General features: G+C 44.3%; 2 long non-coding RNA genes across 2 annotated transcripts in view; both read right to left on the reverse strand.

Annotated features, from left to right (window-relative positions):
- LOC128929471 (uncharacterized) overlaps positions 1 to 6,230 on the reverse strand; it is a 106,515-nt gene extending 100,285 nt beyond the window's left edge. Inside the window, exon 1 of the long non-coding RNA XR_008476045.2 lies at positions 6,148 to 6,230. This is a non-coding gene — a long non-coding RNA (uncharacterized LOC128929471). The remainder of the gene's footprint in view (positions 1 to 6,147) is intronic.
- Positions 6,231 to 9,439: 3,209 nt separating this feature from the next.
- LOC144579046 (uncharacterized) lies at positions 9,440 to 24,857 on the reverse strand. The gene is made up of 2 exons (XR_013525849.1): positions 24,526 to 24,857; positions 9,440 to 9,597 (listed from the first exon to the last, which is right to left on the reverse strand). It is a non-coding gene; the product is annotated as an uncharacterized LOC144579046 (long non-coding RNA).
- Between the last annotated feature and the right edge of the window lie 518 nt (positions 24,858 to 25,375).

Consider the following 25,375-nt stretch of genomic DNA (forward strand, 5'->3'; position numbering starts at 1 on the left):
TATGATGGCTCCTCTACAATTCCTATCAGATAACTCTAAAATGTATGTATATCAGTATCAGTCTCTGTTACTTAGCTTTTTTCATTTAAGCTAAGATTTTATTGATTTTTGGTCTGGTACGTTCTAGGCTGCCTCCTTCCTGGTTTTTAAGCTAGAGGGACTGATATGGTTTGGCTGTGTCTCCACCCAAATCTCATCTTGATTTGTAGTTTCCCATAATCCCCACATGTCCTGGGAGGGACCCAGAGAGAGGTAACTGAATCACTAGGGCAGTTTTCCCCACACTATTCTCAGGATGATGAGTAAGTTCTCATGAGACCTGATAGTTTTTTTAAGGGGTCTCCCCCTTTGCTTGGCTCTCATTCTTCTTCCTGCCACCATGTGAAAAAGGACATATTTGCTTTCCCTTCTGCCATGATTGTAAGTTTCCTGAGCCCTCCCCAGCCCTACAGAACTGTGAGTCAATTAAACCTCTTTCCTTTATAAATTACCCAGTCTCAAGTATGTCCTTATAGGAGAATGAGAGTGAACTAATACAGGGAGTAAGCTGCTCTTGGGGCTTCTTTTTGTGTGTATTCATTGGTGTCTCCAGGCTGCAGGCGTCTCTAGCATCCACTCCAGGTATATAAGACAAAATGAAACCACCCCCGCCCCCCCCCCACACACACACAACCTCAGGAAATTCACCATCCTGTTGCTCCTACGGTCCTGAGTCCCTCCCTGGTCTGCCTTCTTCTCACCATCTTTTAGCTCTTTATTTTGTTTCATATATAATGTCCATAGTTTTTAGCTGTACTTAGCAGGACAAACAGGGAGAGGTGTGTTTATTCGATCTTGTCTGGAACCATGAGTCTCCCTTTTTACTTAATATTTTTAAGTATTTTAGTGTTCCCGAGGTTGGGACATATCTTAGAATTGCTGTGTACATGCAATGCAGAGTCTCCTTTCATGAGCTCTGTAGCACACCTTACCACTGTGATTATTCACACAGGATCTTCACCATTACCTTCCATGTTGGTTTTCTATGGCTGCTAAAACAGGTTACCAAAAGCTTGGTAACTTAAAACAACACAAATGTATTCTCCTGCAGTTCTTGAGGCTAGGAGTCTGACATGGGCTAAAAGTAAACAGGCTCCATCCCTCTCTGTAGATTCAAGGGGAAAGTCTGTCCTTTCCCTTTCCAGCTTCTGAAGGTTGCCTGCATTCCTTGGCTTATGACCTTCACCTGTCTTCAAAGCCAGCAAGAGCAGGTTGAGGTCTCACATTGCATTACTCTGATCTCTTCTGCCTCTCTCTTCTACTTTAAGGACCCTTGTGAATATAATCTCCCCTTTGTAATGTCAGCTGATTGGTAACCTCACTTTCACCTACAACAATTGTCGTCCCTTTGCTATGTAACCTAACAAATCATATTCATATTCATAGGTTAAGATGTGGATGTCTTTAAGGGGTCGTTATTCTGCCTCTCACATTGTCTGCTTTAATATAAGTAAACACACTTGGTGGATGTCAGCTTTGACTTCAATACTACTGCTACTAGTAAGAACAACAAGGAATTATTATCATAAAAACTCTGGGAAGTAGGTATTATTACCATCTTCTCCCTTTTCAAGGAAAATTGAGGTCCGAGAAGATTTAGTATTTTGTCCCAAGTCACAAGACTGCTGCTATGAGGTGTCCCAGAGCAGGGTTGAGGCATCAGGACCAGATGTCTAAAGCAAACATCCTTCCAGCCAGAGGAGCTACCTGTGTAAAGGCAGCCCCTTCACCAGAAAAGGCCCGGTCCTTGGAGCAATAGGTCTGGTTGAAATCCTCATCTCCCTGCTCACTGCACTGTGGCCTGGGCAAATTATTTGAACTTGTCATGCTCCAGTTTCCTCCTCCTCCTCTGTTCAGGAGAGGCCATGCCAGGGCCTAGGAAACTGTATGTGGAGAAAGGAGAAGACACAGGCAGGGGCATGTCCCATGTCTGCACCAGTGTCATGGCTCCTTGGCTCTCAGGTCCACACCTTCCCTGTCCTGCCCTGGAGGAAGGGTGTTCCCTAAACTCCAGGACCCTGTGTCAGCAGGGCTAGCGGACTGGTGGCCCCTGACCCAAAGCATCTGTGAAGTGTGCAGCCGACTCCATAAGGTGAGAAGGGCCAGCACAGGGCTCCCTCAGCATCTGCACCAGAGTATAACACCCATCCCTTGGGAGTCCAGGCCCCCAAAGTCTCAGCCCCAGCTCCAAGAGGAAAAAAATGGGCTGAGAAATGCCCTGGGAGATGGCCAGACTGGCCCTCCTGGGGGAACCAAAAAGGCTGCAAGTCACAAGGTGCCTCTGAGAATCCAGTCTGCCGCTGTTGAGGTGTGGGGATGGGCAAGTGCTTCTGCTGTGGCTAATGACACTCAATAACTCAAAGAACCTGGGCTTCCCCAGCCTTCACACATGGGTCTCCCCTGGGCCTCCCCAGCCCTAATGCAGGGATGGAGATGACAGATCTGCAGAGGGACTTGTCCAAGGTCACACAGCTCACATGTGGAGGCAGAGCGGGAATCTGAGCTTCAGGGGTTACAAACATTTTGCTAAAACCTGGACTTTGGAAGAATGGAGTGGGGCCCTGCAAAGCTGTGCCCACAGGTTGTTGTGGCCTGTGGGTGGGCCAACCCTTCCCTCTGTGGTAGACAGGGAAGGCCCATGGAGTGGGGAGGGTGAGGCGCTTGGGTAGGTTGAGGTGGAGAATGAAGCGGGAAAGAAATGAGGGGAGGGAGCAGGGGACAAGAAAGGGAAGGAGGACAAGGAGGGGTGACCATCCACGGCCCCCCATTCTCCAGGCCCAGCTCAAGTCTGGAGTAAAGAATGAGCCTTGGCCTTTGGGGGCCTTACTTGTATTGGTAGAGGGGATCAGAGGTCCCCATCTGGCCAGGCACTGCCCTCAATGTGCTGTGACACCTTCCATCAATCACCTGCCACCCAGGCTTCAGTCCTCTCCTCAGTTAAAGAATGTGGCCATAAAAATCCCAAAGGCAGTCCCCTTCCCTGACAGGCAGAGGGCTCTGGGTGGCCTCTGTCAGATGGCAGGTTGGGACTTTCTCATTTGTTTATTCAGCAAATATTTACCAAGCACCTATTGAGTGCCAGGCAGGAAGGTGTGGCTGAGCTTTCTACCTCTGCTTGTACCAAGGAGATTCTGTTGTACTGAGGTGCAGGGGTGTGTGGAGCATGTTAGGCTGTGATTTCCTCAGTCTGACATGCACGGAGGTGAAAACTACTCATACCAACCACACATTTTTAAAGCCAGCCCAGCACTGAGGCTCACCACCACCCCCAGGGGAAAAATGCCAGCCTGGGAAGGGTTCCTGTGGCTGGGGCAGCCTGGCTTTGCCAACCCAGTCCCAGCAGTCAGCAGGATATGGACAGAGCCAGGAAGACCTGCAGGATGATGGAATCAGCAGATTCAGCTGGCCAAAGCCAAGCTGGCCACAGATAACAGAATGGATGGGTCAGGAAGATGCACTTGACCCTGTTGGGGCTCAGAAAACAATACCCTGAAGTATGGAGCTTTGGCATGCTGAGGACTTTGAACTAAAGAAACTGGAAGGTCACAGAAGCAAGTTCTTTCTGATCTTCCGCCCTCCCATCTCCTTCTCTTTCATCCCTGAAGCAAGTTATAGAAACCAGAATTCAGCTTCCCCAGGATGGATCCTAGAAGCTAGAACCTGTTTCCCTCAAAGCCAGCCATAAAACCTAGAAAGGTTATTCTCTCCCTTCTCCTGTCTCCCTCATTCCAAAATAGTCCTGCCCTATACCCAGAGCTAAAATGAGTGAGTGAAGCATAGGTCTCAGATCACTGAGTTTATGGAGCTCAGCTTGGGGGATCACCTGGGAAAAACGAGCCACAGATGCATCTGAGGCTCTTTCTTCGAAAGACAGTTCTCAGGAGGTTTTGTATTTACATATTTTCCTTAAAACGTGTGGGGGTGGGTGGCAGGGAGATGAATGATTACATACTTGTGTATGTGCCCAGTAAATCTACATTTTATGTAAGATAAAGTGAACACTGGAAGAAAATGGGACTAGAGGAAGCGTATGTCTCAGGGAGGGGTGAAGGGATGATCAATCTCATTTTATCTTTGTTCTGTACCTGCGAAGATAAGCTAGTAATCAACATTATCAGTGTGGAGCCTTTTGAAAGGGCTGGTTTTTGTTTACTCCTTAGTGAAGTTAATGATAGCAAGGAAGAGGGTAAAAAATGAGGCGAGTCTGACCTCATCCCATAATAAGGCCTGTCTGACTTCCCATCCTGTCATCGTCATGAAATCAGCTTTCAAGGATTCTCTCAAGTCCCCCTGGCCAAGAGAGGGCCTGTTTAGTCATTTGGGGGCTTAGAATTTTATTTTTATTTCTCAAAAGAAGGCTGCACAGAGAGGCTAAGAGTCTGAGCACACAGGCCTGTGGGGTTCCGTACTCTGCCTGTTGTTACCAGAAAGGGGTCCCAATCCAGACCCCAAAAGAAGGTTCTTGGATTTCAGGCAAGAAAGAGTTTGGGGCAAATCCCTACAGTGAAAGCAAGTTTACTAGAGACATAAAGAAACAAGAGAACGCCTGCTCCAGAAGCAGAGCAGTGGCATGGGCTGCTTGACTGAGTACTGTTGTAGTTATTTCTTGATTATATGCTAAACAAGGGGTGGATTATTCATGAGTTTTCCAGGAAAGGGGCAGGCAATTCTTGGAACTGAGGTTCCCTCCTCCTTTCAGACCATACAGGGTAGCTTCTGGACATTACCATGGCATCCGTAAACTGTCTCAGTGCTGGTGGGAGTGTTTTTTAGCATGCTAATGTATTACAATTAACATAAAATATACACTGAGGATGACCAGAGGTTATTTTTGTCACCATCTTGGTTTTGGTGGCTTGGGGCCGGCTTTACTGTATCCTGTTTTATCAGCAGGGTCTTTGTGACCTCTATCTTGTGACACCAGTCCTGCTGACCTCTTCTCTCATCCTGCGACTAAGAATGCCCATGCGGCCCAGCACGTCTCAGCCTTATTTTACCTAGCCCCCATTCAAGATGGAGTCATGCTGGTTCCAACGCCTCTGACGTTACCATGAGATCATACCCTTTGTCTAACCACATTTCACACGGCTGTCCATTTTTCATCAAACCTAAGCATAAAAACAGTTTTCCTTGGGTGTTTGGGTCTTCATTTCTGAAAGCTCCCATGACACATAAGAATTCGATTACATAAATTTGTTATGCTTTTCTCGTTAACCTGTCTTTTGCTATAGGAGGGCTGGCAGTGACCCTTATTATTAGTGGTGGAAGGTATCTGAATTATCAGCAGTAAATCCATACAGGTCTGCAGCAACTTCAGTTCTTGCCTCCTCAGAAGAAAGAATTTGAGGCGCATAAGGAAGAAAGTCAGAGGCAAGTTTATTTTTTATTTTATTTAATTTTTTTTTTGAGACGGAGTTTTGCTCTTGTTGCCCAGGCTGGAGTGCAATGGCGCGATCTCGGCTCACCGCAACCTCCACCTCCTGGGTTCAGGCAATTCTCCTGCCTCAGCCTCCTGAGTAGCTGGGATTACAGGCACGCGCCACTGTGCCCAGCTAATTTTTTGTATTTTAGGTAGAGACAGGGTTTCACCGTGTTGACCAGGATAGTCTCGATCTCTCTCTTGACCTCGTGATCCACCCGCCTCGGCCTCCCAAAGTGCTGGGATTACAGGCGTGAGCCACCGCACCCGGCCCAGAGGCGAGTTTATTAAATAGCCACTCTGGGAGGCCGAGGCAGGTGGATCACGGGAAGTCAGGAGTTCAAGACTCAGGAGGCTGAAGCGGGAGAATTGCTTGCACCTAGTAGGCGGCAGTTGCAGTGAGCTGAGACTGCACCACTACAGCGACGGAGCGAGACCCCCTCTCAAAAAAAGAAAAAGAAAAAAGAAAAAAGCTTTAGAGCAGTAAAGAAAGGAAAGTATGCTTGGAAAAGTCCCAAGCCGGCGACCTGAAGAACAAGTGCCGTATTTAACCTTGATCCTAGGACTCCGTAGGCTGGCCGCTTTCCCATGATTCTGCCCTTAGGGTGGGTTGCCCGCATGTGCAGTGTTCCCCTTGCCCTTGGGGGTGAGCCCGCACAGTGTATTTAGGAAGTTGTATCTGTGCTTACCTGAGGCTTTCTTCCCTTTTCCCGTGGCGTGCCCCTGGAAGGTCATACTCCGCCATTTTGTCTCTTAATGCACATGCCCAGGAAGTTGCTTCTCCCGGACATCTGCATTCAATTAATACTTTAGTGGAACAGGTGTGGACCATCAGGAACTGGCCTCTCCCTGGCGCCAGCTGCCTATTTATCACTTTTAGAGAGGCAATGTAGTCATTGCTGAATTATCACCTGACATTTCTAGTGGGTGGGGGAAGGGCCCTCTCCTGCCCCAACTGGTGCCTATCTACTGTAACATTACGATGGGTCACATAAAGTTTCTGCCCCTACAATTCCAGCAGAAATAAAGGCAAAGGGGCAATGTGAAGCAGACACAACGAATGAGGTTCAGAGTGGAAGTGTAACAGGTGAAAGAAAGAGAAGAGCTCTCTCTGCTGCAGAGAGAAGGGCCCCAAGAAATGGGCTGCTGGTAGAATGCAGCGGGTTTTATAGATGAGCATAAGGAGATGGTGTCTGATTTACATAGGGCATGAAAAATTGGTCAGACCAGGTGTTCCACTTGCACAGCATGCAAAAATCTGGCCACCTCAGCCTAATCTTTTGTTCTGCAGATGCTTCTCTGCATTTGGTGCCATGTTGCCTGCTTCTTTACTGCATACATAGTGACAAACAAAAGGGAAGATGGAGCCTCTATTTTGAACATACCTGGCTTCCAGGTAGCCTTTTTCTATTGGCATAGCTGCTAGCATTCACTCCTGCATGCTTATCTATGTCTGCAGCTCAATTTTTCCGGCTGATTTTTGTTAGAAGAGAAGTTATTGGCTGGGCACGGTGGCTCACACCTGTAATCCCAGCACTTTGGGAAGCTAAGGCGGGTGGATTACTTGAGGTCAGGAGTTAGAAACCAGCCTGGCCAATGTGGCGAAACCCTGTCTCTACTACAAATACAAAAATAAGCCAGGCGTGATGGTGCACACCTGTAATCCCAGCTACTAGGGAGGCGAAGGCAGGAGAATCCCTTGAACCCGGGAGGCGGAGGCGGAGGTCGCAGTGAGCCAAGGTCGCACCAGTGTACTCCAGCCTGGGCAACAGAGTGAGATCCATCTCAAAAAAAAAAAAAAAGAGAGAGAAAGAAAAAATAAGAAAAATTACTTTGGGGCTGATTTTTGTTAAAAGGGAAGCCTTGCTGAAACTCTGTTGCCCTTACTATCTGCCTAAATAATTTCTTTCTAGCTCCTGTATAAAAATCTCAGTTCCTGGGTCTAGGAGTTTCCCTCAGAGGGGGCCCAAGATGATGGATGGTCTGGCCATGAAAAATCAAAAAGACCCCAGCCTTCTGGCGGCATGCGAGGGCTGGTTTAGTCCTACCAAAACAGGGCATTGCTAGGGCCACCCTGGCCTCTGGGTCCCAGGATGGGGAAAGAGGGTGGTGGTGGTGGTGAAGGCCACTGGTGGGATTGTAACTACCCAGTGGGTTCTTCCTGCCCACTGCACAGACAAAAGCCATTCACTGAGACCACGACATTGCAATAAAGAGTTTAAGAGACATGAAGTTGTTCACACCACATGGGACATGGAGTTATTATTCAAATCTTGAAAACTCTGAGGCTAGGATTTTTCAAGAAGAGTTTCGTGGGTCAGGAAGACCACTTCTGGGTGAGGCCACAGGATCAGTTGGTGGGAGTTGGGGTCAGAGATACAAAAACATGAAAAGACATATCAAAAAGCTAGTCTTAGGTTCTACAAGAGTGATGTTATCTGCGGGAGTAATTGGGGGAGTTGCAAATCTTGTGACCTCTGGAATAATGGCGTAATCGCTTATGTCTACACCTTAGAAGAATTCAGGCTCCTCACAGCCTCCTAACCTGGTGGCCTTTCATTAGCTTTAGGTTTAGTTTTGGGGAAGGGCTATTATCATTTAAATATAAATGCCTCCCAAAGTTAGCGTGGCCTAAGCCTAGAAATGACTCAGGGCTGTTTGAAGGTTAAAGGCAAGATGGAAGTTGGTTAGATCGCATCTCTTTCAATGTCATAAGTTTCTCACTGTTAAAAAAAACTTTTGCAAAGGCAATTTCAGGATTAGAGTCCCCTAGCAACACCTCTCTGTCACTCCCAGGGTCCCAGGTCCTGCAGAATCACAAAAACCTGTCTGTGACATGACATGTCCCTTTGCTCAAGGGAGGGCTGCGTGGAGCTGCATGCTGTGCTGAGTAAGAGCAAGGGTGTCCAGGGGAAGTGACGAGGCTGCAGCCCCAGCTCACCTACCCTTCCTGGGCTTCATGTCCATTTCAGAAGGGCCCAGCATGAAGGGCATCAGCAGTAGTTGCATGGGTTGAAAGCACACAGCCTGGGCCTTGTGCACTGGGCATTGGTGAAGGGACATTGGCTCTGTGATTCTACTTCTCCCATCTCCACTTCCTCTACTGGCTGCAGAACAGAGTCTCTTTCAGCATCTGGGAGACACCCTGTGGGTCCCAGGGAGTTAGACGCTCCATTAACCCAGGACAATGTCCTTTCACAGCAGAGCCCTTGCCACCCTCAAGAACACCCTCGGATGACACAGAGTCCTCAAAACCTGAGCCATGGGCTTGTTCAACATCATGTTCTTGAGCTCCAGACTCAATGCATCAGAAACTCTGGGGTTGCTTAAGTTTGTATTAAAGGATACTTTTCAACAAAAAGTGAAATTGTGATTCTAAAGCAGTTATAATATGAACATCGTTAAAGACTTTATTTAATTCATTATTAGTGGGGAAAGTGAGGAGAGCAAAGGTCACCTGGTATCCATCAAGCAGACCATCTTGAGGCAAAACTCTTCATTTGAGGAACTCAGAAGTAATTAGAATTCCATATTTTCTAAAGTCAGCATCTAGCGCCAGGATTTTTTCTCAGAAATTCATAAGTAACTAGAACTTCTAATGCATCTCCGGAATGCATGATGTTGAAATTCATTGTGCAACCCTTGCTGACACCAAGGTACCAAATTACCTACATGGCTAATATGGTCCAAATTACCCTTAAGCTCCCACTTGAAGGTCCGTAAATACCCCTAAGGAAAATCCACCTTGGCAAGCTCAGTCCTGTCTTGCGGAAGCCCCCTGCTGTACTCTGCTGCAGGGTTCTTTCTGTCTAATGAAACTTTCCTCTTCAAACCTGTACTGCTGTTGGTACATTCTTTTGCCACATATGAGCCAATCACTCTCCGCTGCCAGGGCTCTGACACCCTGCCTGGCAGGAACCTACAGAATGTTTCAACGTGTTCAAGGGAGAATCCAAAGAATAGACACATTTACAAATCAGGTATATTAAAATGAACTCACTTACTTTGCATTGCTGTCAATCATTTACAATGTACGGATTTGTAAAACAGCACAGTGAGATACCCCCAAAGCGTGTGATCTAAACAATTCATAGTTTTCCATTAAAGCACACATTTTCCCCTCCGTTAAGAATCTCCAGCTGAAAGACAAGAATAGAGAAAAAAGGATAAAAAGGAATGAGCAAAGTCTCCAAGCAATATGGGACTATGTGAAAAGACCTAATATACGCTTGATTGGTGTACCTGAAAGTGACGGAGAGAATGAATTCAAGCTGGAAAATACTCTCCAGGACATTATCCAGGAAAATTTTCCTAATTTAGCAAAGCAGGACACTATTCAACCCCAGGCAATACAGAGAACACCACAAAGATGTTCCTCAAGAAGACCAACCCCAAGGCACATAATCGTTAGATTCACCAAGATCGAAACGAAGGAGAAAATATTAAGGGCAGCCAGAGAGAAAGATCAAGTTACCCATAAAGGTAAGCCTATTAGGCTTACAGCAGATCTCTCAACGGAAACCCTACAAGCTAGAAGAGAGTGGGGGCCAATATTCAATATACTTAATCAACAGAACTTTCAGCCCAGAATTTCATATCCTGCCAATTTAAGCTTTACATTTGAAGGAAAAATAAAATCTTTTAGGAACAAGCAAGTACTCAGAGATTTTATTACCACCAGGCCTGCTTTACAAGAACTTCTAAAAGAAGCATTATACACAGAAAGGAACAACCAGTATGACCCTTTCTAAAAATACACCAAAAAGTAAAGAGCATTAACATAAAGAAGAATTTTTATCAATGAAAGGACAAAATAACCAGTTAATATCAAATGGCAGCAACCCTAAATTTAAATCGACCAAATCTCCCAATCAAAAGATACAGACAAAATCCAACGGTATATCCAAAGATATACATAGACTCAAAATAAAGGGTTGGAAAAAAAAAAAACGTACCAACCAAATGGAGAGCAAAAATAAATAAATAAAAAGCAGGAGTTGCAATTTTCACATTTGACAAAATAGATTTCAAAGCTACAAGGATACAAGGGTAAAAGGATTAATGTAATAATAAGAGATCTTAACACCCAGATACATAAGACCCATAATGAGATTTAGATTCAACAAGACAGAAAATTGATAACGATATCCGGGACTGGAACTAAGATCCAGAACAAATAAACTCAATAGAGCTCTCCATTTCAAACACACAAAATATACATTTTCCACAAAATCTAACGATATATCTAAAGATATACAAAGACTCAAAACAAGGGGATGGAAAAAAAAACTCACCAACCAAATGGAGAGTAAAAATAAATAAATAAAAAGCAGGAGTTGCAATTCTCACACTTAATAAAATAGATTTCAAAGCTACAAGGATGCAAGGGTAAAAGGATTAATGTAACAATAAGAGATCTTAACACCCAGATACATAAGACACATAATGAGATTTAGATTCAACGAGACAACAAATTGATAACGATATCCAGGACTTGAACTCAGAGCCAGAACAAATAAACACAATAGAGGTCTCCATTTTAAACACATAAAATATGCATTAACCACTTTAAACACTCAAAATATTGATCGGCCATTATTGAAACCGATTTTAGGAATGAAGTAATATTCCTTTTTCCCTCTTTTTCTTTTTTTCCCCCTTCTTTTTCTCTTTTTCCCTCTAAAAAAAAAAAAAAGAGAAACTTGCTGATTTTTTTTTGGAAAAAAAAAAAAAGAAGAATCTCCAGCTGAAATGATCCATCAGGATTTCGTCAGTCTGTGGCCTGGCCAGCTGGGGGCCACACCCTGAGGGAGGCCTGCAGCTCCTGGTGAGTGGGAGAGGACGGGGGAAGCTTGGCAAGGACCTAGGGTTCCCACAGTGAGGATCAGCATGGCTTTGTATAGCCCACCTCTGGATGCCTCAGAACCCACTAGGAATAAGCACTTTACTTTTATTGAAGTCTGTGAAATAATTTGTTCCTAAATGAATTTGCTAGGGAATTGTGGGCTGTAATTACTGACAGACATTGCCAGTCATTGAAGGTCTTTCAAGCAAAAACCGAATAGAACCAACTAGAATTGCAGGTGGGTGCAACACCAGTGAGGCAATGGGAGGAGGCTGCATGGGATGCAGCCAGGTGGTTTGCACGCTGTGTCCTCATCGAGCTCCAGGTGTGGAAGACAGAGGATGATGAAGGAGCTGGCTGAGGTGGCCCCTGAATTCAGATTCCCTCCCCAAGGTGGTTCCTGAGGGGCATGGGGCCTGATGGAGTTCAGTGGGGCTTCAAACAGACAGACCTGGAGTCCCTCTCCTGGTCCTGCTGTTCCCAAGTCAGTGACCCCTGAGCGAGCCTTGCACCCCTTAGGCCCTCGCCACATGTGCTAATAGCGTTGGAAATAGTGACTTGAAGCCCCAGCTCTGTCCTGGCTCAAGGGGCACTTGGTTCCCTTCCTCCCACCAGCGGGATGGTACCTCTGGGTTGCCAGAGGAGCACTGGGCAGCCTGGCTCACTGCAGCCTGCAGGAAGTGGGCAAACATCAGGTCTTGTGTTGGGGCTCCCTAATATCCAGGATCTCAAAAGGGTCTGGGTAGTGTCTGCTTCACTCTTGAATGCAGCCTCAGCCCTCAGGCCCTGGTTACAGCATGGCCAGCAACTCCTTTTTCTATTATAGTGGATCCTGACTCAGTCTTTCTGCCACCTGCCCCTTCCCCCTCCACTCCACACACAACCCCTGTCAGCTAGACCAGTAACACCAACTGCACAGTCTGTGCAGGCAACAAGCTAACAATATGCAGGGAGGTCACCTACTTCGACCTTGGGAATGTTGGCATCTAATGCCTTGGTGGGCAGAGAGCACATTCTCCCTGCAAGTTTGTTGATCAAATGCACTTAGCAATAAACAAGAAATATGCTTACAGGCTGGCAGAGAAAATGGATGTGAAATAAATTATTGCAAATAATTAAGTAAACCATTGACAGCGTGGTAAGGACGAGGAAGGAAGAATCCAGTATTCTATGGAAGCCATGGTCTGAGCTGAGCAGGTGGTGGGTGGTCAGGTGGGCTTCCCTGAGGAATGAGACTTACACTGAAACCTGCAGGATGAGAGAGTTGGCTGGGGGAAGAGCAGAAGAAAGAATGTTCCGGGTGAAGGGAAAGCATGTAGGGCCCTGTAGCACAGCTCCATCATAGTTACTGCTCAGCTTGGACGCACTCTGTGAATCCTGGTGACGCTACCCAGCAAAGCCCACACTCCTCTCCTGGGGCCCCATGCTAAGGCCAAGCCCTTCTGTCAGATTTCTCACCTGCTGCTCTCCTTGAGCACTCAGGACCCAGCCAGATGAACTATTCTTGCCCTCATATACTGCCCTGTGTTCCCAGCTTTGTGCTTTGCCTTGTGCCGCAGTTTCCCTGGAAATGCCCTCTTGCCTCCTCTCCATCTATTAAAGTCCTCCTCTCGGCTCCAGTTCTAGATGAGATGGAACAAGCACATTCCGACCCATCTATCCCACTGAAGGCAGCTGTAATCCTTGACCACATGCATGGGGCAGCCATCTGAAGACTCAGAAAAGTAAATAGCAGCAGATGCATTTGGAAGAAAACCAAAGCCTGAAGTATCTCAGCACCAGCAGTAAGTTTACCACTCTTGTTCCTCCAGGATTCTCCTGCCTGGGTTCACGGCACCCTAAAACCTCGATGTGGATTCAAGTAGGGATCTATCAAGCAGTTTGATTCCAATCAGTCTCATCAGAGAATCCTCAAGGGCATCTGCACCTGTAACACCAGCTGTCCATCAGCAGCCTCTATTTGTTTCCACAGTTTACTGCCCTAAAGAGGGATGTCTGTAACCTTCCAGTTTAGAGTCTTTCTAACAGTAGGGCAGATAGCCAGGCCCTTTGTGCCAGCTAAGAGTTAGTTAACATGTAGCAAGTTTCTTTGGGGGGAGTGTTGGCCAGGGCATTAGGACTGCAGTGAGTTCTGCCCACTGAGCAAGTGACCGTGTTCACTTACTGTTTTATGGAGATTGTGCTGAGGCTGAACACCTACAGCAGCTTTGCTTTAGGGGGCATGGCAGGTGATGATGTTTCTTTCCCCTAAAGGGTTGCTGCCAAGATGCTGCTAAGGAGAGGCCTACTGGCTCTTGAATACTCCATTTCCTTTTAAACGGAGAGGTTTCTTAGGCTCCTGTCACATTTTTAGTTATTGAGTGAGTTGATACACTCCATAATGGGGTTGGCAGGCAGAAGAGTCACAAGGCATCCTTGGGTCAGGCATTCAGTTCCAGCAAGAACTTGGTCATAGCTGCCTCAGAACAAAAAAGTGTATTTGGTCTCTCTTCCAGCAGGTGGAGCTGTTATACTAGGAACTGCCTCTGAATAGTCTTGCAGCCATTAAATCTTTAAAATTGATTTCTCTTTCTCTTGCTATGATTCTTTGTCTCTGCTGGGCCACCAGGTATTGTTTAGGTAGGTAAGAAGAGAAGAAAAAAAATGATGCCAGAAGGAAACGTGGAGCATTAGAAATGAAACAGAACAGAAATGGCAAATATCTGGATAAGTATAATAGATCATTCTTCTCTTCTTGAGTTCTTTAAAATATGTAAGACAATAAAAAGCAAAAATTTTAACACCATTTAAAGAAGTTTCAAAGTATGTAGCTGTAATACATGAGAAAATTGCAACAAAAAGAGGAGAAGAAGGTAAGGAGATCCATATGGTGGTAAGATTTCAACATTCAGCTTGAACGATGAAATATTGATTCTAAATAGACTACAAAAAGTCAAATAAATATGTGTTCTGTAATTCCTAGAACACCGAAAAATTACGTACAAAGAATTCATGTTAAAAGCACACTAGAGGACAGAAGTGGTGGCTCACACCTGTAATCCCAGTACTTTGGGAGGCTGAGGAGGGCGGATTACTTGAGGTCAGGAGTTCAAGACCAGCCGGGCCAACATGGTGAAGCCCCATTTCTACCAAAAATACAAAAATTAGCCAGGCGTGGTGGTGCATGCCTGTAGTCCTTGGGAGGCTGAGGTGAGAGAATTGCTTGAATCTGGGAGATGGAGGTTGCAGTGAGCCAAGATCGCACCACCATACCCAGCCTGGGTGACAGAGAGACTCCATCTCAAAAAAAAAAAAAAAAAAAAAAAAAACCACACTAGGTAACTTAAATTAGAATACATAAAAAAGAAGTTTAAGTAAACCAAACAAAGGTAGGAAAGAAAAAAAGGAATTAAAAATATTGGAAAAAGCAGAAAACAAATAATAATTAGGAGGCCTGAATTTAAACATATCAATGATTACGTTACATGTAAATGCAATAAACAACCAATTAAAAGAGAACAACAGAATGAATTTTATAAAAATGACTCGAGTACATGCTATCTACAAGAAACTCTCTTTAAGTATTATGGTATAAGTAAGCCAAAAAGAAAAACTATGAAAAAAAAAACTGCACATTGGAGACCCCAACTGAAACAAAACTACTATGTTAATATCAAAGTAGACTTCAGAGCAAAGAAAACTACCAGGGTTGAAAGGGATATTACATATTGGTAGAAAAGTTAACTGGTACTGGCATAAAAACAGACACATAGATCAACAGAACATAATAGATAACCCAGATATAAATCTACACATTTACAACCAACTCATCTTCAACAAAAAAGCCAAGAATATACAATAGGGAAAGGACAGTCTTTTCAATAAATGGTGCTGAAAAAGCTGAATAACTAAATGCAGAAGAATGAAACTAGATCCCTGTCTCTTACCACACACAAAAATCAAATATAAATGGATTAAAGACTTAAAAGGACTAAAACCCCAAACTATGAAACTACTAGAAGAAAACATTGAGGAAAAGCTTCAGGCAAACAAAGCAAATATAGACAATGGGGATTACACCAAGTTAAAAAGCTTCTGCACAGCAAATGAAACAAAGTGAAGAGACAACCTACAAAATGGGGGGGGGGTGGGGAATGTAAACTGTCCATCTGCTGAGAGAGTAATAACCAGAATATATAAAGAGCTCAAATAACTTAATAGCAAAAAACAAATAATCTGTTTTTAAAATGGGTGGCTGGGCACCATGGCTCACACCTATAACCCCAGCATTTTGGGAGGCCAAGGTGGGAGGATAGCTTGAATCGAGGAGTTAAGATCAGTCTGGGCAACATAGTGAGACCCCATCTCTAAAAAAAATTATACTAGTAACTGGTCATGGTGACATGCACCTGTACTCCCGGCTACTTGGGAAGCTGCAGTAGATCATTTGAGCCCAGGTGGTTGAGGCTGCAGTGAGCCCAGGTGGTTGAGTCCAGGTGGTTGAGTGCCACTGCACTCCAGCCTGGGTGAAAAGAACAAGATCCTGTGTCAGTTAAAAAAAAAGTTTAAAAAGAATAAAAAGTATCAAGAATTTAAAAATAAATAAAAATGGGCAAAATATCTGAACAGACATTTCTCAAAAGAAGATATACAAATGGCCAAAAAGTTTATGAAAAAATGTTCAGCATCATTAATCATCAGGAAAATGAAAACCACAACAAGATATCATCTCATCCTGATTAATATAGCTTGTATCAAAAAGGCAGGCAATAACAGATGTTGACAAGGACGTGGAGAAAGGGGAACCCTTCAGTACTGTTGGTGGCAAAGTAAATTAGCATAGCCTCTATGGAGATCAATATAGAGGTTCCTCAAAAAACCAAAAATAGAACTATCATATGATCCAGCAATTCCTCTATAGGGTATATATTCAAAAGAAAGGAAATCAACAGATCAAAGAGATATCTTCCTTCTCATGTTTATTGCAGCCCTATTACAATATCTAAAATATGGAATCAACCTAAGGGCCCACTAATGGATGAATGGATAAAAAATATGTACATATACACAATAGAATATTATTCATTCATAAAAAGAGTGAAATCTTGTTATTTGCAGCAATATGGTAGCCATTATGCTAAGTGAAATAAGCAAAGCATAGAAAGACAACACTGCATGTTCTCACTCACCTGTGGGAGCTAAAGAAGTGGATCTCATGAAGACAGAGAGTAGATGGGTGGTTATCAGATGGGAACGGGAGAGAGGAAAGGGGAATGAAAGGAGGTAAATAATGTAAATGTATTTATCACAACTGAATTTACACTTAAAATGGTAAAGATGGCAGATTATACATGTATATTTTACCTCAATAATTTTTTTAAAAAAGAAAAAGCAATTCACCAGGAAAGCATAATAATTTTAACTGTATATGCACCTGAGAATAGAGCTTTAAAATATAGGAAACAAAAATTGTCAGAACATAAAAGGAGTACACATGCTGACAATGATACTTGGAGACTACAACACTCCTTTCTATGTAGTATATATAAAAATAGTAGCAAGGATAGAATCAACTTCTATCTGTCAGCTAACTTGAACTAAGTCATATTTATAGAACACTACACATTATTTTCAAATGCACATGGAACATGTACCAGGATAGGTCATATTGTGAATCACATATCAAACCTTACATTTAAAAGGATTGAAATCATATAAAGTATGTTTTCTGACTATAATGGAATTAAAATAGAAATCAGTAAGAGAACGATAACAGAAAAAATACTAAATAATAAGAAAGCAAACCACAGTTAAAAAAGGGAACTTAGAAGATGTATTGAAAGAAAATAACTACGTAACATATCAACATTTGTGGGATGTAGCTAAAGCAGGAAGGGAATTTGCTGCATTAAATGCTTGTACTACAAAGCAAGAAATGTGTCAAAACAACCAGTTAAGCTTCTGCCATAAGAGACTAGGGAGGAAAAGAGCAAAATAAATCCAAAGTAAACAGGAGGAAGGAAATAATAAAGAGCAGTGTATTAAGGAAATTAAAAATAGAAAAACAACAGAACCAATGAAACCAAAAGATGATTCTTTGGAGGCTCAATAAAATTGGTGAATCTACTCATACCGACAAACTTAGAAAAAGAGAAGACAGAAATCACCAGAGGGCTGGGTGCGGTTGCTCACGCCTGTAATCCCAGCATTTTGGGAGGCCGAGGCGGGTGGATCATCTGAAGTCAGGAGTTTGAGACTAGCCTGGTTAACATGGCAAAAACCCGTCTCTACTAAAAATGCAAAAATTAGCCAGGCATGGTAGTTCATGCCTGTAATTCCAGCTACACTGGAGGCTGACGTGGGAGAACTGCTTGAATCTGGAAGGCGGAGGTTGCAGGGAGCTGAGATCTCACCACTGCACTCCAGCCTGGCTGACAAAGTGAGACCTCATCTCAAAAAAAAAAAAAAAAGAAAAAGAAATCACCACATCAGGAATGAAAAAGGGAATATAACTACAGACTTCATAGATATTAAAACTGTAATAACATCTCTATGCAAGTAAAATTGACAAATTACATGAAATGGACTAAATCATCAGAAATCACAAGCGATCAATCTCACTCAAGATGAAGTAGATAACTCAAACAGTCCTTTAACAATTTTAAAAATTGAATTTGTGGTTTAAAATAGCATTAAAAAAATCTCCAACTCCTGATGTTTCCACCAAAACATTTCTTAATATTACAGCTTTATTGGGGGATTGCTCACACACCACACAATTCACCCACTTAAAGTGGGCAATTCAGTAGTTTTTGGTATATTCACAGAGTTGTGAAACAATCACCACAATTAATTTTAGGACATTTCATCACAGCAAAAGGAAATCCCGTATTCTCTAGCAATCACTCCCCATTTCCCCCCAAACTTCCAGCCCTAGAGAACCACTTATCTTTCTTTCTTTATGCATTTGCCTATTCCAGACATTTCATATAAATGGAATAATACCATATGTAGTCTTTGTGACTAGTTTTCTTTCACTTATCATAATACTTTCAAGGTACCTTCATGTCATACAGCATGTATCTGTACTTATTTGCTTTCTATGGTCAAATAATATTCTGTTGTATAGATATACCACATTTGATTGATCCATCCATAAGTTGATGGATGTCAGGGTTGTTTCTACTTTTCAGCTATTATTAATAACATTGCTGTAAATATTTGTCTGCAAGTTTTTTGTTTTCTTCGAGACGGAATTTTGCTCTTGTTACCCAGGCTAGAATGCAATGGCGTGATCTCGGCTCACCGCAACCTCCGCCTCCTGGGTTCAGGCAATTCTCCTGCCTCAGGCCTCCTGAGTAGCTGGGATTACAGGCACGCGCCACCATGCCTAGCTAATTTTTTTTTTTTTTTTTTTGTATTTTTAGTAGAGACGGGGTTTCACCATGTTGACCAGGATGGTCCCGATATCTTGACCTCGTGATCCACCCGCCTCGGCCTTCCAAAGTGCTGGGATTACAGGTGTGAGCCACTGCGCCCGGCCTGTTTGCAAGTTTTTATGTGGACTTCTTTTTCATTTCTCTTGGGTATATAGCTTGAAGTGGAATTGCTGGTAGTATTGTAATTCTATATTTATCTTTCTGAGAAACTGGCAGACTTTTCCAGAGTAGCTGTAGTACTGCTTACATTCTCACCAACAATGTATGAAGTCTCTAATTCCTCCACATCCCTATAGCACTTATTATAATCTGTCTTTTTTTTTTTTTTTTAATTCTAGCCATCCTGGTGAGTGTGAAGTAGCATCACATTGTGGTTTTGATTTGCATTTTTTTTGAGGGATAATAAGATTGGGTCTCTTTTCATTTGCTTATTGGCCATTGTATGTCTTCTTTGGAAAAATGGGTATTCTAATCCTTTGGCTTTTTATTATTGAATTATAAGTGTTCTTTATATATTTTAGATACAAGTCCCTTATCAGGTACATAATTTGCTAATATTTTCACTTGTTCTCTAAATTGTCTTTTTATTTTCTTGGTCATATTCTTAGAACAAAAGTTTTTAAAATTTTGATGAAGTTTATTTTATCTTTATTTCTTTTGTTGTGTGTGCTTTTGCTGTCATATCTATTTATGTTTATTCTAATCTAAGGTCATGAAACCTTACTTCTATTTTTTTTCATAAAAGTATTGCAGTTTTAGTTCTAACATTTAGATCTAGAATCCATTTGAGTTCACTTTTATGTATGGTGTGAGAAAGGAGTCTTTCACATGGGAATATCCAGTTGTCACAAGTACCATTTGTTGAAAAGACAGTCTTCCCCCACGGAATTGTCTTGGCACCTTTGTCAAAAAATCGATTGACCATAAATATGAGGGTTTATTTCTAGACTCTGAGTTCTACTTCATTAGTCTATATGTCTATCTTTACGTTAGTACCACACTTTCTTGATACTCTGGCTTTAAGTTTGAAATGGGCAAGTGTGAGTCCTCCAACTTCACTCTTCTTTTTTAAGATAGTTTTGGCTATTCTTGGTTTCTTACATTTCCATATGAATTGTAAAATTAGCTTGTCAATTTCAGCAAAAAAAAGCACCTGGAATTTTGTAGGGATTGTCCTGGATCTCAGGCTACATTAGGAAGTGTTGCGATCTTAATATTAAGACCTCCAATCCAGGAACATGGGCGTGTTCATTTATTTTGGTCTTTAATTTGTTTCAATAAATGTTTTGTAGTTTTCAGTGTTCGAGCCTTGTACTTCTTTATTTAAATTTATTCTTTTTTTTTTTTTTCTTGAGATAGAGCCTTACTCTGTTGGACTGCAGAGTAAACTGGAGTGCAGTGGCGTGATCTCGGCTCGTTGCAACTTCTGTCTCCTGAATTCAAGCAATTCTCATGGCTCAGCCTCCCCAGTAGCTGTGATTACATACATATACCACAACACCCAGCTAATTTTTGTACTTTCAGTAGAGATGGGGTTTCACCATGTTGGGCCAGTCTGGTCTTGAACTCCTAATCGCCAGTGATTCACCCACCCCAGCTTCCCAAAGTGCTGTGATTACAGGTGTGAGCCACCATGCTCAGCTCACTATTTTATTTTTTGATGCTATCATAAATGGAATTGTTCTAATTACATTTTTGATTGTCCATTGCAAGTATATGGAAACACCACCAATTTTTGTATATTGATCTTGTATTCTGCAGGCTCGCTGAACTTAAAGTTTTACCAGTTTTCAGCATATTTTTGAGGATTTTCTATATTCAAGATCAGATTATCTGCAAACAGAAGTTTAAGGAAAGATCACATGAGATAGTGCATGTGTCTATACATGTGAGCTCTCACTAGGTGACTAGATGACATCTTTGTTGGTTGCTACCTTCTCTCATGCCCCCAGAAGTGGGGGTTCCCCTTCTCTGCAGAGTCAATCCTCTATCTGCCTTCCATATTGAGTGGGATCCCAAGAGATGAACTGCCTGGATGCTGCCTCTGCCTGAACAGGTTTACTCTGAACACATCCCTCAGCCCCATCATTGCCCCCTGGTTCCAGCCCCTTCTCTCAGGCAGAAAGCAGTCCCAGGCCTGAAATGCTACCCCTCCATATGGAGTCCCCTAAGACACAGAGAAAAGGAGGGAAGTGGAGGTTTCCACAATCCGGTATTTCTTTCTCATAAGGTGAAGACCCCACTTGTCCATCCTAGGGGCAGGAGGCTCTTTGAAGGGGGATAGGGGAGAGCAGCTAGCACAGTGCCATTCAAGCCACATCCTGAATGCCATCAAATAAACAGAAGTAAAAAGAGCTGCATATATGCTAATTGTACATTAAAAATTTAATATCCAGAAATTCTGCCCCTACAATTATTATATACCTGTATCACAGTATCTAAAAGCTCAACGCATTTTTACTGCTTGCCCTCATGGGCCGGATCCTGCCCACGGTTCAGTGACCGAGATGGGGCTGGGCAGGCCTTGCTCACTCCCGGGCAGAGCCCATCTTGAATCAGGTGGTTCTTAGATTGTTCCGTGGCTTCTGGGGGCTTTGAAGTACAGTCTCCTCTTAGTCCAGGGCACAAGCCCAAAGGTATCCTCTGGCTGTTCTCAGCTTAGGAACAGGCCTTGGTGGGCACAGAAGTCCTGCTGCCTCTAAAAGGCAGATAATTTAAATCAGCCTCAGGCCAGGCTTATCACCAAACTCTGCCCCAAATGCCTGGTATCCCCTTTCCTCCACAGGTAGGGCAGGGGATGGACCAGTCCCCTTCCGACAGAGCCCTAATGGCCAAGCCCATTCGCTGTCTCATGCCACATCTTTCCAGCCCCTCTGTTAAGACAGAGCAATAATGCCTCCTCTGTATGATTATTGTGAGGATAAGGTTGTCACCTGACACAGAGTATGGGCTCTGAGAGCACCTGTTGCCTCCTTCCCACAGGGATGGGAGGTTCAATGGTTAGTAGCAGATCAATGCTAGCAGATCACTGCCTCTGAGTCAGTTGCTGTGCATGGCTCGTTTTAGGGAATGTCTCATTCAGTTTTTGAGTCAGGGAGCCACCGTCCTGGTCACTGGAGCTTATGTATATAACTGGGCTCCTCTGGAGCATTGTAACCAGGGTGGTAATACGGGGAGTCAGGAACCCTCCAGGCAGAAGAACCCCTTCCAACCCAAAGGCTGCCTGGTCATGCTAAGCCCTGGCCAGTCCCAGAGGGCACCAGGACACATGTGCCAACTCAGCCCCAGAAGAACCCTCAGACTCCCATCCCAGATAGTAACACAGGATTACTCAGAAATATTATTCTCCACATTGAAAAAAATAACACCACCATTGTGAGCAGAGCCTGCTGAAAGTAGGGCTGGCAGAATTTTGGAGATGCATTGCTCTTAGTTGGTTTTATGGCACATTTGCATTTAAATAGATTCTTTAACTCTGTTGCTGAACTTCACAACAATATAGCCTGAGAAGTGCTGACTAATAGGGCAGCATGTGCTTAATTTTTATTTTGATCTTAACACTGATACATCATCTTATTGCAGCCATTCCAGTTCAAATGACACTTGCAATGGCAAGGTTTAAATTAGGTTTTTTGTTCTTTTTTGTTAAAACAGACAGCCTCTAGGCCTGCAGACATGGAAGGTGCACAGGTTCCAAGCTCTTTTCTTGGAAGTTGTTTCTCCTAGTGGGAACGGAGGCTTTTAAGCATTTTCTTTTTGAGACAGTCTCACTCTATTGCCCAAGCTGGAGTGCAGTGGTGTGATCTTTCCTTGCTGCAACCTCTACCTCCTGGGCCTCAGCTTGCCAAGTAGCTGGGACTGCAGGTGCACACCACCACAGCTGGCTAATTTTTGTGTTTTCAGTAGAGGTGGGATTTCACCATGTTGGCCAGGCTGATCTCAAACTCCTGGCCTCATGCGATCTGCCTGTCTTGGCCTCCCAGAGTCCTGGGATTACAGGCATGAGCCACCACGCCTGGCTGAGGCTTTTAAGCATTCTGAGCTATAAAAAGGAATAGGGGTTTGGGGCTTCTGGGTCAGGGTGGTGAAGTCAAATTTTGGGACAGGAAGTGGAGGAAATGTCTTGTGAATATAAGTCATCTTATTATGCAGATACAAGTCTCCCAGGTGATAAAAGTTGTCTCAGAGCAGCTCCCTTCCTGGTGCAAACATCTTTACTAATAACAATTTCTTTTATAAATGTAAATTTTCTTTACAAAATGTAAAATTTATACCTTATTTTAGGCTGTTGAGGGGAAGGTAAACAGCTTTTCCTGCATTCACTGGTTGTCCATTTTTCCTAGCTCAAAATAAGCAACAAAGTGGCACATTTTGGGGCAACATGTTTGGACTTCAGCAGCATCCGGCTGACCCCTAGAAGGGCAGCTCTGGGCATTGCAGAGGTTCGGCCAGGGCCAAAGGCCTGCACAGTTCCTCTGTGTATACAGCACAAAGTAGCAAGTGAAAGCAGCTGCATGAAAAGCATCACTAGAGGGTCTGCTGGACTGCACACCCCCCCTCTTGGCTCTTAGATCATCCCCAAAGGGACCTGTCCCCAGTCCTCTCCTTCAGACCTGGACCCACTCCTCCTGGAAGACATCCAATGACTGAGGCCCTGCAGGTTTTCTCATCCTCAGGATGCCCAAGGTTCCCGTCTTGCACCTGGATGATGGGAGCAGCCTCCCACTCATTTCTCAGCCCCCAATCCCCTCGCAGAGTGCATCTGGCTTCACTTCACAAGGCTCTTGTGATGTCTCTCCCTTCCTCTGGAATCTACACTGCCTCCCTACCGCTGCCACAACCATCACCTACTCCCCGTTCTGGCTCTCAGTGACCCCCACCCCTGCAGTCCAGGCACTCTTTAGAATGAGGCTCTGGGAGGGAGTTAGCTCATGCTGGTGAGCCAGCCCCATTCTATCATGGCCTAGAAATGGCCAAGGTGCCAAGTGTCTGAGGTTTCTGCCCTTGGCCCCCATCCTCCAGGTGTCCCCAGCCCCTGTTGCCTTGCAGGGCCTCTCTGCTCCTGTGCTTTCTCTGATCTCCTTGCTCCCTTTCTCAAGCCTGTCCCTGCTTTGAGGCCCACACAAAAGCCATCACCGCCTCTAATCCTTTGTCCCTTTAGGAAGAAAGAGTCAGACCTGCACATGTAATGGGACATATGAAAGGCAGTTTGGGCAGACAGCAAATTACACAAGCTGCCATGTTCCAGGGAAGTGTAAGCCCACAAAGAAGGACTTGTTGGAAATTATGTGACTTTTCCACCCCTTACCTTCATCCAGGGCATAATGGGCTGAGTTGGGATGGCGGGTTTCCCCTGCACCTCTGGTACAGCGAAGGGCTTCAGCAGGACATGTGAAGAGCTGGATTTGTGTTCTCTATGGCAGTGGCATGGACGGTGTGTGATGTCTGTCTGGAAAACATGCCGGGCAAGGGGCTGGCTGGCTCATGGCTTCTTGTACAGGCAGGGCAGGGGAATTAAGAAGAGTCTAGAAGATCAAGGAGGGCATTCTAGGCAAGAAGACTAGCACAGAGGCTGATGCTGAGATGGCACCTTCCAGCCTCAGGGGCCCCAGCAGCCTGGCTGAAGTGCAGAGAGGTCTTGTGAGAAATTATGAGGGCCTTGGAGAAGACACTCGGGGCTGGGTGAGTGCCCAGCCTCCCTAACTGCTCTCCCTTCCTCTCCATCTCCTGAACCAGCTTCTTCTTGATTCTGGTGCCTCATATGAACTCCCTAGGGCTTCTTCTGTGTCTCTGTGTCGACTTACCTCTCCAGGTTTTCATGCCCCCTCTGCTGCAGCAGCTCCTGGTTCACACTCCATGCCTGTACTCCTCCTCCTGCAGCACTGCCTCCTGTACATCTCCACCTGGATGTCCAATCAACTTCTCAGTCCCAACACATCCCACTCTGAACTTGTCATTGCTCCTTCAAAACCTGTTCCTCCATGTTCCTCAGCTCTGTGTGAGGGATGTCCATCACCATCCTTCCAGCCAGAAGTCAGAGAGCCGCCTTGAGCCTCCTCTGTCCATGTCCAGTCCACCACCCTGCATCCTCTACTCCCAATGATTTATTCTTTACACAGCAGACAGAGTGGTTTTCCTGAAAACACAGATCAAATAATCACTCCATGGCTTAAGCCCTCCAGTTGCTTCCCATAGCATCCAGATTTAAAGCAGTGGCCCTTTGCCCTTCACCTGAAGGCCCTGTGTCATCTGCTTCCTTCCCATGCTGCAGGTCATTGTGTTCTTCTCAGTCCCTACGCTCTTCAGGAGCCCCAGTGACTCTGACCTCCCCTGTCCTCCCCAGGGCACACCTCTCCTGGCCATGGGGTTTTTGCACATGCTGGTCTTTTCATCTGAAATGCTTTTCCCACAGGACTCCTCTTTCAGAGCTCAACTTAAATTTTTCCTCCCTGCAGACATCTTCCCTAACACCCCTCCCCAACTCTCTGTCCCCATTCTTGAGTTACCATTATGAAATCACCTTTGCAAAAATTATATCAGTGAGAAAATAATAACAGTGAAAGAGATCTGGTCTAACCAATTCCATCTTGCCTTTAACCTCCAAACTGTCCTTGGTCATTTCTGGACATGGACCAAGTTACATTTGGGAGAAAT

This window comes from Callithrix jacchus, chromosome 13, assembly GCF_049354715.1.
Source record: "Callithrix jacchus isolate 240 chromosome 13, calJac240_pri, whole genome shotgun sequence".
Lineage (NCBI taxonomy): Eukaryota > Metazoa > Chordata > Mammalia > Primates > Cebidae > Callithrix > Callithrix jacchus.